This window comes from Lactuca virosa, chromosome 3 (assembly GCF_052849685.1).
Source record: "Lactuca virosa cultivar CGN04683 chromosome 3, Lactuca_virosa_CGN04683_v6, whole genome shotgun sequence".
Taxonomy (NCBI): Eukaryota; Viridiplantae; Streptophyta; class Magnoliopsida; order Asterales; family Asteraceae; genus Lactuca; species Lactuca virosa.
In genome coordinates, this window is record NC_136428.1 from 213,663,913 (window position 1) to 213,676,299 (window position 12,387).

General features: G+C 32.4%; 1 pseudogene across 1 annotated transcript; it reads left to right on the forward strand.

The window, feature by feature from the left end:
- The first annotated feature begins 7,644 nt into the window (after positions 1-7,644).
- LOC145166966 (methionine aminopeptidase 1D, chloroplastic/mitochondrial-like) lies at positions 7,645-11,402 on the forward strand (annotated as a pseudogene). Its single transcript, XR_013740815.1, has 10 exons — positions 7,645-7,884; positions 8,340-8,409; positions 8,503-8,731; positions 9,639-9,800; positions 9,894-9,935; positions 10,004-10,072; positions 10,560-10,639; positions 10,724-10,821; positions 10,953-11,000; positions 11,209-11,402. The product of XR_013740815.1 is annotated as a methionine aminopeptidase 1D, chloroplastic/mitochondrial-like (transcript).
- The last annotated feature ends 985 nt before the right edge of the window (positions 11,403-12,387 follow it).

The window sequence follows — 12,387 nt, forward strand, 5'->3', positions numbered from 1 at the left end:
GGCCCGCTGCATTTTCTCCAACACTCTATCGCTCTCCTGGAGTTGCTCCTGAAGATCAAACATAACTGCGACACTCGCAGTGCTACGTGCACTCTGCAACAGCTAGGCCCGTGGTTTGTGGTTAATGGGTGGGGTTTGAAACATGAACGGCGGCGTCCCTGGGGTGCGGTAGTTTTGACTGTCGCCCGCACCCCCAACATTCACATTCTCCTCAGCGTTAGACATTATCCTAATTTACAAGGAGTTTTCTCTTAGATTCACATACAATATTAGGAAGGAAAGTCCATCAAGTAATAAACAACTATCCTACAACTCTCATCACATACCTTCCCCCCTTAAGAGCCTAAAGCACCTAACTGAGCCATTTCTACACTGTGGGTCTGAACACCGACCTTTGTGTTTAGTTCACTCACAACATGATACTGATACTAACTAGTAACGTCGTGACTTTTACCACAAAAAATCATTTATTTTAACACCTTTTTAACAAAAGACTGAAATAGAAGACTTCAATTAAATAATCCAAAAATGTTCAAACCACAACGCATGACACAAAGTAAATGAAACAAGTGTTAAACCCCTGCCGAGTGAGTTAATAGGAGTTGTGCACAGTCAAAAGAAAAACGTACAATTCCCAAACGGTTAAATCATTCAGATTATGATAAAGCATACATGAAACAACCATATAACACTTATCAATCAATAACATATCATAATCATTCAATCACATTATCAACTGCATTCATATATGTTCAACCATTTTCTACCATATAACATATATATATTTTCAACTACATGTATATTCACGTGACATTTAATCAACCACATAATACGTAATCAACCTTATATAAAATAACCGACATTTTCGTATTTAATTAACCTTTTAATATATGAATGACCTCTTATCATATAATCAACCTTTTATAAAATAATCGACCTTTTACGTATTTAGCTAACCTTTTAATATATCTATCTAACCGTATGATTGAAAAGTTTCCCTTAGTGATACCTAACCCAAGAGAAACACCTCGTTCATTACTTGTGTGCACGAGCAGTCGTATGCTCTAAGTGGCTTATGACTTCCACCCGAAACACCAACCCCGAGACTCCACTTTCGCTACCCCGACTCAGCATGGTACAAGTACCTCATAATGTCGTTCGGGAATTGGTACTAACGGTCCACTACTACCTTAACAGCTCTCGATTCCCTAGTGATGTTCTCATTGATCCATAACCAAAGGACCAACATCACTCCAGTCCACAAACACCATAGTACACGCTTACCATGTGTCACATGATCTTCTAGATAGACTGGGTCTATGGCAAATTACGACACTACCCAAACCTACTAACATACCCCGCAATGTCTACCATTAAACTTATAAACACATATGAAAGAAACGAGCATTATAACATGTTTATAATCAGAAACAATGCATGTAAGCATAGCCATTCGTCTATCACATCGAGAAAGTGTATACTAGCATGCTATCAATAAGATATTCAACTTAATCGAAACAATACAACAATTGAGTCGAAATGCATGAAAAATAGCTAAAATGATTGGTCCACAATCAACCCTACATCCATATAATAGATAATTAGAATACAATAACCTACCCCTATATATATATATATATATATATATATATATATATATATATATATATATATATATATATAGTGTTAAAATATGAATTAAATAATTAAACTGTAAAAATTACGATTTTACCTTTTTTATACTAAAAAAGAAAAAAAATTACATATTTAATAAGTATTCACATGTCTAATAACTATAAAATGACGGTTTTTAGAGTTCTTAATTTTTCTTAGTTATCATTTGAACCACTCCATACTGGGATTTACTCATATTTCTTTTTGGTCCAGAGTGTAGTTTTTATAATTGTTTTGTATTAAACTTTAAATAAGTTAATTAATAGGTTTATTAATATTTAAGCTGTCAATATATGATTTTATATACAGATCTGATTTGGAAAGAATATGGTTGCAATGGTGTCATGAGTGGTTGGTGTCAACATGTTGTAGTTGATGGTGATAATAGACTTTGAGTTTGACTTTTTTGCATTTTTGAATTATTGTAAAATGGATTGTATTAAGTTTTGAATTTTGTGTATTAAACTGTAAATTGACCGTATTAAATTGCGTAATATATATATATATATATATATATATATATATATATATATGAATGAAAATATTTAACTGTAAAAATTAAATTGTCTTTTTCTTATCAAAAAAGACAATTTTTTTTTACATATTTAATAATTATTCACATGTTTAATAACTATGAAATGAAGGTTTTTAGAGTTTCTAATCTTTTTTTGTTCTCATTTTAACCTCTCTCTCTCTCTCTCTCTCTCTCTCTCTCTATATATATATATATATATATATATATATATATATATATATATATATATATATATATATATATATATATATATATATATATATATATATATATATATATATACTTAATAGAGTACATGGATTTATGGTGATTTGTAAATTGTAATGTTTGAGATTTACCCATATATTTCTGGTCCACAGTGGGCTGGACTTACACATGTGTAACAGACCACATGTGTTTCATGGACTATTGCGACGCAGGGAACTGTTGTGACATATAGAACGTGGTGGGCTCTTTTTTCAAACAATCAAACTCCATAAAAAAAAATAGAATATATATCATTTATGTATAATTTAATAATTATATTACTACCTATAACAGTAACTTTTATCTACCTCGTTGGTATAATCGTAAAATATGAGTTGCCCGCGTTAAAAGGATGGTAGGTATACTTCTTGAAAATGCTAATGGTGGTTTGGTTGTGGAAAAATTTCCATTAGTCTAGGAAAATTTTCCAAGAAAAACAGAAAATTTGAAAACGCGTTTGGTTCGTTCAGTTTTCCAAAATTTTCCAAGAAAATAAAAATTTTCAGTTTTTCAAATTGTATGTAAATTAGAAAAGTGATTTTTACAGTTTTCCAAAGTTTTCCAAATTTATAAGATGGAAAATGAAAACTCCTCCGGTTTCAACCAAACAGGTTTTCTAAAATTTTCATTGACAATTGAAAATGAAAACTCAACTCTATTTTCTGAAAACATTTTCTTAGAAAATGAAAATAATTTTCCACACCAAACGCACCCTAATCCTCTCTAAATTTGCTACAGTCCCATGATAAAGTTGTTATGGGTCTTTGTGAAACGAGAGAGGGGGAACCAAAATGCTTCTCCATTTGGTAAATCCAATGTTACAATTCCCAATTTCCCTCAAAAAAGTAGGTTCCATGGACGGATGTGGTAGTCGTGGTAGTACAACACAGGAGAGGTCCTAGTGTATTTGAAGGACCTTATGATGTTTAGGAGTTGTTTGCTAGTTGTTAACTAGGTCAGAACTGATTAGGTTAGAAGTTCTTACTGAATCTACATCTGACTGAGTTTATGTTGTGTTGATTATTTATCTGATTAAGTCAACATGTGATTGAGTTTATGTTGTTTGAGTATTTCTTTGACTGGTTGTGATGAGTGATAGAAATATGACAATATTATATTTATGTTGGTTAGTTTTTACTTTTTGGTTTTTATACTTTTATTCAATTTTGAACAATTAAACTTTATAACTTTGGTATTTTAATTTTTGGTTTTCCTATTTAATAAATATTAAAATATTTTTTTGTTATTGTTTTTCATATATAAACTAAATAAATTGTTGTTTGGTTACATGATATGAACGAAGAAAAGAAAGTTTTTTCCTAATTTGCCCACCGTCTCCATTATTTTCTTCTCGTAACATTCAAAGAAAACACAACACCTTGTCCATCTCTTCTCTCCATCATCGACCCCTTAATCATTTAACATACCAACTAATCACATCAACAAATCACAAATATTAATAGAAAATGACATCATATGTCAACAACAATTCAAGGAACACAACAATAGCAACCAAAACAATTGTAGCAAAAGTTTATAGCAAATGGAAATCACAACAACAATTCAAAGCTAATCGATAATTTCCAACTATTGGGAACATAAAAGTCAGAAACACACCTGGTCGAAAGAAAGTGGTCTCTGGTTGTGAGGTCGGAGGAAGACGACGAATTCCGAGCACTGGGTGGTCGCTGGTAGCAGGGGAGCAGGGGATAGGGGATCACTTTTCTTCTTTTTGTGGAGGCATGTTTATGATAACAAGGCAAAACAAGAATTAAAGGCATTTGTCTTGATCCTTCTCATTTGAAGCTATTGAATCAATCTATTTTGATGGGCCGAGTCCATATCTTTGATCGAGTCTATGACTCTAAAATTCAAATCAAACATGCTAAATTGGTTTTTTTTATCCGGTCCCTCTTTGGACCCAATTAGAAGCTAAATGAAACGGCCCCTTATTCTTTCTTCACTCATACTTCTTCCATCATGTCAGTGAAGTGAAGGTATCATGGATTGCACTGGGGAAGCATCACTATCTTAATATACACATAAGCTTACTATAATAGGGTGCATCAATCTCCGATTAAATCAATCTCATTCTTGACCTTGGTTGATTCCCTTCTTGAAATTATTGTTATGGTTAGATATTTCACTTATAATATACTACCTTCGTCCCAAATTGATAGTCCATTTTTGACTTCCGGAGTCTTTTTTCTTCAACTTTGACCTTAAATATTTTTATTTTTGATAGATAATACTTGATGCAAAATATATGAGTGGATTGTATTTTTAATGTTTTTTCATTGTTATAAGTTTTATCAAGTAATATATAACACAAATGAAAATATTTAAGGTCATAATTGAAGAAAAAAAGACTTCAAAAGTCAAAAGTGGAATATCATTTTGGGACGGAGGGAGTATATCACATATATAAAATAATAACAATTTTGACAAAATATGCCATCGTCACATTGAGTACTCTATGTACGCTCCTAATCCACCTGTTTAAACGACTGCTAACCTCACATATGAGTATCAATCTCAGGGCTGGTCTTGAGGATTTAAATATCCTTAAATGTTCTGAACGAGCAATAAAAAAAGACCTTTGTCGCTATTATAAGTTTTTTATTTTAAATAAAAATATATACATATATAATATAATAAAAAAATTGGGCCCCAAAAAAATTTAGGCCCGTTGCCTACTTTGTCTTCCATCAAAAAAAATTATGTACAAATCCTTGTCATTTGTCAACAAGGAGGGAACTTCTGCCATTTTCCTATCTAAAAGTTTTATTTTTATTTTTAAAAAATATTTTTTATATTTATAAATATAGAAAACTAACAAATTACTAAAATTTATAAATTAGTTTTTATTTTAACAAAAAGGTTAAATATACATTGAATAAAAAGGTTAAATATGTCGTATATAGAGTTAAATTAATATTTATAAATAACAACTTTAATAAATAAATGTACCTGTAAATGGTACCGATTCCAACTACCAAGTCCTCGTCAAGCCAAAGAAAGTGAAATGTAACTTTGTTATTCATCTTTTTGTATAGAAACTCACAGGGCCAGTCCTAAAGAATTAAATATCTTTGAAAACACAGGACGATACGGAAAAAAAAGAGTCATTATCGTTATTATAAATTTTTATTTTTAGATAAAAATATATAATCAACGAGCTATCGGTTTCATACGAGGCCACACGTTTCGAAAACTTTGATGGAATATTCTTTATTTCCTTTTTTATAGGTCTGACAATCGTGTCGTGTTCGGGTTGGCGTGTAGTGGGTTGGCGGGTTGGCGGGTCAAAATATGCCAACCCAAACACAACCCATTTAAATATACAGGTCACGGGTTGACGGGTCACGAGTTGGCGGGTTTGTAACATAAACCCATATATGACCCACCAACCCATTTATTTATACGGGTTCACATGTTGGCGGGTTCGTGGGTCAGATTCCATAAATAAAATTGACAGTTAAACATGAATAAATTCTTGATGGTTGATGCAAACATATCCGAATTTTAGACACTTAAGTCTAAAACATTCAAAAAACAAAGTCAATTCTCCAACACCATTTCGATACCTGATTTCGATCACAGAGTAACAGATGGGAGAGTGGGACTATGGGAGACTGGGAGACTGGACGTCTGGAAGAGGGAGATACGCTCATATGCGATTTGATTTTGAGATTATTATTTAGGAAAAATGGGCAAAATGGTTACAGACTTAGCCTTACAGGTTACGACTTACGACCTTAGACCATCCACCATGAGTCAAAATGTCAAAATAGTCAAATGGTCTATGAATCAATGATATATATTATATAATACTTATTAAATATTAATACTTGATACATAAATACATTTAAAAATAAAATATTTTTTTATTAAAAATATAAACGGGTTGGCGGGTCAACCCGTTAATTTTTTGAGAAACTCATATATGACCTGTTTAATAAATGGGTTGGCGGGTTGAAAAAACTCAACCCAAGCCCATTTATTTTGTGTCGTGTCGGGGGTCATGTCGAGAATTGTCAGCCCTATTTTTTTACATCTGAAAACCTTTTCAATTGAATTTCAATCTAGTTTTAAACAAGACTCCATCCGCCTGAACGATAGCTCTAACCCATCAAATGAAAACCGCAAGCGTTTGTTGTACGATTAAATTAGCATCTGGTCAAACTTCATGCAACATAACCCATGAATAAGCATTAGGTCACCTGAGACCAGATGTACGCTTATCCAATATCTAAAGGTCATAGATTGAAATAAGACTAGTCTATTACGTTTCCAACTTTACTACCGGTTGCTTTGACATTCATCTGTCCACTAAATGTTTTGTTCTTGTGCCATACTAACAAATAAATTGTCAAATTACTCACTAATACCACCAAAAACCTTAAAAGACTCATTCAAATACATAAAAAAAAAACCAATATTTTCGCAGGTATAATATAGTATTAATCAACTACAAATATATAAAAAGAAAAAGCTAAATAAAACATATGAAAACATATATGGTAGATCGGCGTCTTGATTCATTTTTCAGAAAGAATTTCAAATTTCATAGTAGGCATAGGTAGGCTTGCACAAAAAAACCAGTTCGGGATCCGAACCGGTCACTGAACCGGTAAACCGGTCCACTATGAACCGAACCGATTCAAGAACCGAACCGCCGGTTCGCACCCGTTCGAGATTTTAGATATTGAAACCGGTTTAATAACCATGAACCGGTAGTCAAACCGATCGAACCGGTTTAGAACCGATTGAACCGGTGTAACCGGTTTAGATAGGTTCGAGATTTTCGATGACGGAACCGGTTTGAACCAAACCGGTTTATGGCTGAACCGGTTTTACTATTCACGAATCTGAACCGAACCGGTTCAGTTTGAAAAAAAAAAACGGTTTATTCACCCTAGGCATAGGCATGAAACATAAGTGTTGGACTGTTGGTGATTCCTCGGCCCATTTATGTTTTCGCAGCCCAAGTGAAGATTTTACAATATCCCGCGAAATCTATGGTTATTTGTGGCAAATATTTTATTTTATTTTATTTTTTTTCTCATGAAAAGACCTTATTTAAAAATTTAAAATTAGTCTCATTTATTTCAATATCAATATAAAAAATAATTGAAGGTATAGAAACCAAATCTTTCCAAATAAAATTAGCCACTAAATACGTACTTATGTTGTAGCATTTTATGCGATTCGCCCGAATATTACAAAGGCTCGCGGAATTTGTGGCGGACATCAGCGGATAAGAGGCGGAGGCGGCGGGGAGGAGGAGTGGCCTGGATAATACCCAGAAGAAATGGTAGGCGCCGCCGCGGCGACACTTCGACCACGTCTCCTCTCACCGTTTGTCGGACACTGTTCCTATCACCAATCAACGCAACCCCTACATCACCTCTTTCGCCACAACCCAGGTTTTTTCACCCTATCTATATCCAGTTTCTGTGTATCACCATAGACCCAAATCCATCGAATGAATAACCCTTATAACCTTATTTCTTGTGCAAATTCAGTTTGTAGCTTATGTGATCTTACTGTATTTTAAGTCTCTGTTCAATTGAGATTCATATGTACTGTAGCTCCCTTTAACGCTTAAGCTTTTGCGACATTGTTTGGCCACAATGCTAATATCTTCTTAATTTTATCATTTGGCTATAGACTCGAATACATAATCTTGAAATACATGTTGCTATGCTCTCCAACTGCTCGATGAAAATACCACATTTTGATTATTTACAATCTATCCTAGAACCATTTCTAACTTTAAAGCTCTTCACTTTATTTGGCGTGTTTGGATCCAATTTCCCTAATCCCCATTTACCAAAAAATTATTCTATTTTGGGAAATCAGTATATCTTTTATATCACAGGTCATAAACATATTTCTATGCGATTATCAAGAACATTCACTGGAATAACAAATCTTTTATTCAACAGAAGGTATCATATATTTTCAATCTAATACACTAATACAATATATATAACATTCAAATTTGACTTGTATTTTCTATCTAATTCTTATTGGAGTAATAGAACTACAGATGAATTCCAAGACATGACACACAAACGTTTAAAACCTGGAAAATTGTCCCCTAAACGCCTTGTTCCTGATCATATACCAAAGCCTCCTTATGTTGATTCCATGAAGCCACCTGGAATTAGTAGTGGACCTCAAATTCATGATGAAAATGGTATAGAATGTATGAGAGCAGCTGGGAATCTTGCTGCACGAGTTCTTCAGTATGCCGGGACATTAGTAAAGGTTATAATTTATACCCATCTGTTAAGTAAGACATGACAAAACAGAACATGTTAAATATTGCAGTTGAGTAGGACTGAAAGTCTGAAATAGATGTCAATAGGACAAAAATTGCAATTTTCTGCCCCACCTGAAAAGGTGAGACAAACTGGGATAAATATTGCAACTTTTTGTCCCACCCAAAAAGGTGAGACAAACAGATGTGGATAGGTTTTGTCACACTAAAAAAGGTCGGACAGAGCCTGATGTGAATAGGACAAAAAAATTGCAACTTTTGTTCCACCTAAAAAGGTGAGACAGTAAGATGTGAATAGGACAAAAATTATAACTTTTTGTCACACTAAAAAAGGTGAGACAGAGTCTGATGTCAATAGGACAAAAAAATTACAACTTTTGTTCCACCTAAAAAGGTGAGACAGACAGATGTGAATAGGACAAAAATTGTAGCTTTTTGTCACACTAAAAAAGGTGGGACAGAGATAGATGTCAGATGTCAATAGGACAAAAAAAATTGCAACTTTTGTTCCACCAAAAAAGGTGAGACAGACACAGACAGATGTGAATAAGACAAAAATTATAACTTTTTGTCACACTAAAAAAGGTGAGACTAAAAAAGGTGAGACGGTCAGACAGAGCCTGATGTCAATAGGACAAAAAATTGCAACTTTTTGTTCCACCCAAAAAGTTGGGATGTGTAAAAGACATAAATATCCTCGTCATCCTTTTAACCCTTTTAACCGATAATAACCCTAGAAACGCAAGCTTAATTATGTTGGGTTTTTTATATCAAAATCTTGATTTGTGAGGAAAATTTTGTTCTTTTTCGATTCAAAATTGTATAATTTCTTTTCTAAGTTAAAAAAAAAATCTTGGCTAGAATAATAAACTTATATGGTTAATATATTACCAGCCAGGTATTACAACAGATGCAATTGATGAAGAAGTTCACAAAATGATTATTGATAATGGAGCATACCCTTCACCTCTTGGTTATGGTGGGTTTCCAAAAAGTGTATGCACTTCAGTAAATGAATGTATTTGCCATGGGATCCCTGATTCACGTGAACTGGAGGTTTGCCTCAACAAACATTATACTCTGTTTGTCATGCATTGGACTCATACTGCAAATGATGTTAACATCTTGTTTTGATGTTTGGTTTTACAGGATGGTGATATTATCAACATAGATGTTACTGTCTATCTCAATGTAGGTTTTTGTTAAGGTATTTATTGACTTTTTTTTTATATGCATTTATAATAATCTTCGCTTTATAGGGTTACCATGGTGACACATCAGCAACATTCTTTTGTGGAGATGATGATAAGGCGAAAAACCTTGTGCAGGTATTGCTTTGAGAAACTCCATCTATGTAGATCTCAAGGCACGTATACACATGTGAGGACTCGGTGAAACAAATTGCACTGCGTGTGAAAAAAACTGATGTCAACGAGACAAAAATTGTAATTTTTTGTCCCACCCAAAAAGGTGGGACAATGACAGCTGTCAATGGGACAAAATCTACAACATTCTGTCCCATAAAAAAAAATGGGACAATGACAACTGTCAGCGGTCTCAGCGGTCTGAACCAAAAAGGTGGGACAGTGACAGTTGTCAATGGGACAAAATCTACGACATTCTGTCCCATCAAAAAAAGTGGGACAGTGACAAACTGTCAATGGGACAAAATTTATAATTTTTTGTCCCACCAACAAGTGGGACCGGGACCGGGACCGGGACTCGGACTCGGACTCGGACTGATGTTAGTTAGTATATGATAAAGGTTTTTCTTGCAATTTAATCATAATTATTATGCTAAATTTATGCTTATAGGTAACTAAAGAAAGCCTATACAAAGCAATATCGGTATGTGCACCAGGAGTTGAGTTCAACAAAATTGGCAAAATCATAAAGTAAGACAATAAAAATAAAAATAAAATACTTTTCTCAAAGCTATAATTTCTTTTATATTAAAGATCAAACCTTTTTTTTTCTAGTGACTATGCAGATGAACATCGTTACGGTGTTGTGGAACAATTTGTTGGTCATGGGGTCGGGCGTGTATTCCACAGTGACCCAGTTATTCTACACTACAGTAATTTTTTTTATAAAACTTTATGTTATCTTGTTTAATTTTATCTCTAAATTATTAACTTGTTCACTTTTATTCTTTTATCATAATGTAATTCATTTTTGTTATTGTACATGATTTTTTTGTCTATTTAGGGAACAATGAACGTGGACGCATGATATTGAATCAAACATTCACCATTGGTAAGCTACCTTGTTTCTTTCTTTTCTTTACGTGTTGTCTCAATAAATAATAATTAACGAATATTATTTAAAATTGATTAGTATTATGAAATTTGTGTTTTGGAATGTAAAGGTAAAATGTTTATTCGGTCTAGAATAAACAATAAACAGACTTTATGTACAACATTTTATCCAGACAAACATTAGTATCTGTATCTGTATTTGGCAGAACCGGATGTTGACAATGGGTAGCATACACCCAATAATGTGGGATGATAATTGGACAGTTGTGACAGAGGATGGAAGTTTATCGGCACAATTTGAGCACACACTTTTGATAACTGAAAATGGTGTTGAGATACTAACACAATGTTAATTGTATTTGTGGGATAATAAATTAATAAGCACAACCATTTCTTCAAACTTTATTCGTTATATATTGTTTGTTTTAATGTTTGTTAGGGAACAATTTGTATATATTATATTATGTAATTTATATAAATATCGTGTTATTTAATTTAGTCTTTGAATTAATATGTATGCGTTTTAGTTTTAAATATGAGGCTAATGAAGTTTGAGAAGTTTCTAATCCCTCTCTAATAGTCCTCCCTAATAAATAAAGAACTTTTTGCCACTTGTCAATTTCTTATGCATTTGGACAAATGTAATTTTGTGGTTAATTCTTAGAAATTAATTTTCACTTGTCATTTTGTGGTAATTTTTGATTTTCTTAATTAACTATCTAATTTTTAAGTTATAGAAAATAATTAATGTGTCATTAATTTGTTTCCCTATATTTTCAAATTTTAATATGTTCTTTCAATATATATAATTCAAAATTGACATGTTTTTTAAGTTCATTAGGCAAAATGGTCTATATAAAAAAAATAATCATACTTTTTTGTTTTTTATTGATATTTAATGTTTTCTTTAAAAAAGATATTTAAAGTTTATATCTTCATATATAATTTTTTTTAAACAACCCATGTAATACACGAGATTCACATTTAGTATTACAATAAAGTTATTAAAATAAAATTAAATAAATAGGTCAAAGCATAAAGAAATCGTACTTTTTAACCTTTTTAACTAAATTGAATGACACGGCTGTCATTTTCTTGCTTTAAGCTGTTTTTAGCCGGACATGATATAAATGACATTGACTTAAAAGCGGAATGACTTTTTTTTATGTGTTTATTAAATTTTGAGTAGATCATATCATTATTTGTTTTTTGCGTATATTTTATTTTTGTAATTTTGGTCATTGCTAAAGACTTTTACGTCGATTATATGTGATGTCTGAGTATGTGTGGATTTTTAATTTTTGTCTAAACATAAAGTTATTTTACTTGAAAAAGAAACAAAAATATAACATGACCAGAATCTCAAATAAAACATAAAAGTTAAA